Genomic DNA, 2840 nt, shown 5'->3' on the forward strand with positions numbered 1-2840 from the left:
TTACTGCTGCTGCTTTTACTATGCTTATGCACCATTCAGACTTGGTGGAGTAGATGTGGTTTTATGACTGCCAAGTTTCTCAGTGCAGTAGTTTTCACTAAAAGTTAGATTTGTTGATGGAGCCCTGTAGTAGTTTCAGTGTTAGTTTTTCCCCCATGCATCTGTGCATTTTATATCTAGGTGACTGAATGTTTGAGAAATTTGTGTGCATAGTTACTCAGTTTTCATGAACTGTTGTATCCTGTTAATGCACATTGTTCTGTGACTCCAGTATTTCTTACCTGTACTGACCAAACTTAAATAAAGATTTTTCTTGTTAAAAACATTGCCTAGCAGTTTGCATTGATTCTTAGAAGATGGTTATTTCTCATACATGAATCTAAGTGAAGGTCATTTCTCACACACTGATCCATGGAATCTGTAAGGTTACTTCAGAATTAAACAAAAGAAACCAAAAATTATGTCCCATTACAAGCTGTCTTTCAGTCACTGCTCTGAAGATTAAGGGATAGATTTGCTTGTTTTATTTTATAGTTATTACCCATTTTGGGTGGTATTTTTTGGAGTAAAGAGAAGGCTGGGAAGTATAAAAACTTTTCCTAAGCCCTGGAAGTGCATAAATACCTTTAAGGGTGGGGTGGAGTTCAATAAATTATGGTAGAAATGCTCTTCAAAAAAGTGCCTATACATCTATAGTGGATAACATTGAATTGGAGTCTTACTTTAGACACCAGAGCTAAAAGAAAATAGCAGTGACTCTGGGTAACAGCAATATCTGAATTAACAACTAGATTCCCAGAGAGTTATGAATTATTTAATCTAATTACATTTAATTCTATTTTAATTGCACAAATGGTCCACTTTACTCTTGCAGTTAATTCTTTTATTAAAAAGTGCCCTAACCGGTTTGGTTCAATGGATAAAGCATCAGCCTGCGGACTGAAGGGTCCCAGGTTCGATTCCGGTCAAGGGCATGTACCTTGGTTGTGGGCACATCCCCAGTAGGGGGTGTGCAAGAGGCAGCTGATCGATGTTTCTCTCTCACCGATGTTTCTAACTCTCTAACCCTCTCCCTTCCTCTCTGTAAAAATCGATAAAATATATTTTTTTAAAAAAGCAAGGGTAGGGCCCTGGCCAGTGTGACTCAATGGTAGAGCATCAGCCCGCACACTAAAGGGTCACAGGTTCAGTTCCCAGTCAAGGGCATGTTTCTGGGTTGCAGGTTTGAGTCTCCATTGCATTTAGCAATCTGTTTTCTATGTTTTAAATATGGCCTGTATGTTTAAAAGATGTGCTATTTATTGGTTGGCTAAAGGAAATGAGCCTTGCATCACATAAATTATTAGTCCCTAATTAATTTGTATAATTTCTGCTGATCCTTGTTCAGTTGCTCCTTTCTAAACTAGAGATAAATTTGTACCAGGATGAATGGAAAGGATGGAGTGACAAGGAAAAAGAATGGAGCAGATGCAAGCATGAGGTTTTTGATGACTATTGATTGCTTGGCTCTGCTGTCAGTTTCCATTGATTTGTTGAGGCTGACTGGATTTACTACTACTATGCTTTGTTTCAGAGAGCCAGTATTTCATTTTCCCTGCAGCAGATGTAGCTTGTGCATAGGTCATTTCCCTGAGACCTCAGCGTATCCAGGAAACAGTCAGGAGCTAAGAAATAAGTCAAAACACCTCTGAGCAACCAACATAGATATGACCGTTTCCCCACTGTCTAAACACGTACATAAAGTGGAAAGCCCTTTGGAGCTCTCGGCACAACATAATTCTAGTAAACGCAACTGTGTGATTTTTCCAGCAAGGCATATTAGAAGCAGCAAATTTGTTAGGAGGTCAGAAAAAAATAAGGCTGCCAAAGAGAGACTGCTAACTCCCTGACACTGGCAACCACAAAAATAACGCTTAAGAGACTACAAGAGAGAAAAAGACCAAACAACAAAAAAAGAAAACCTGTAAGAACAAGATTCAAGGAATCAAAACTCAGGAGATTTGATCATGCCTTGTAGAGGCAAGTAACTTTATAGTTCAGGGGTGGGGAATGTCCAGCTGCAGGCTGTATAAAGCCCACAAAATCATTTAGTCTGGTCCTCAAGGCATTTGGGGTGAGTTAATTAAATGTTTGACCAAATACAGCAGGCTAATTTTTAAGTTGATAATTTTGTATGGCCCACAAATGATGTTATAAATATCCAAATGGCCTTTGGCAGAAAAAAGGGTCCCCCCCCGGCTCTAGTTGAACTGCACATGAGGACAACACTGTATTCTGTGTGGAAGAGAAATTGACAGTCTCATGGCAAGCCTGAGATAGGAAAGAGTAAGATATGCCCAGGAAACTGTTGGAGGAAACAGGAAAGTATGTACTATGTTTAAGAAAGAGTTCTAGCCAAAATGGTTCTGCTGCTGTTGTTTTGTGTGTTTAAATGAGTAAAGATCAGAAAAAAATGATCTCTTAATTTTTAATATTTTAATCAGTTAAAAATTTTAACAAAAAAAAATTCTTATTTAAATAACACAGTTAAGTAAGTCATTTAAAAATGCCACGTCTTCCCTAACATTCTTGATACTTTAGGCATTATTGTTTTTCAAACAAAGTATGAAAATCTCTTTAGAAGTGTCGTGTTCTGCAAGTATCATTATAACAGCAATAATGTGATTTAGGAAGGAGAGATACAGAAAGAGAGAGAGAGAGATACAGAAAGGCAGAGACTACTAACTCTCTGGCATGTCAGGGGTTATTACCATTCCATCTTTCTTGCCTTTCTTTCCCAGCCACATATGCTTTCAATTTTTACATAGTCATTAACATGAAACATAATTCATTCTGCTTTT

This window comes from Myotis davidii, unplaced genomic scaffold, assembly GCF_000327345.1.
Source record: "Myotis davidii unplaced genomic scaffold, ASM32734v1 scaffold216, whole genome shotgun sequence".
NCBI classification, from domain to species: Eukaryota; Metazoa; Chordata; class Mammalia; order Chiroptera; family Vespertilionidae; genus Myotis; species Myotis davidii.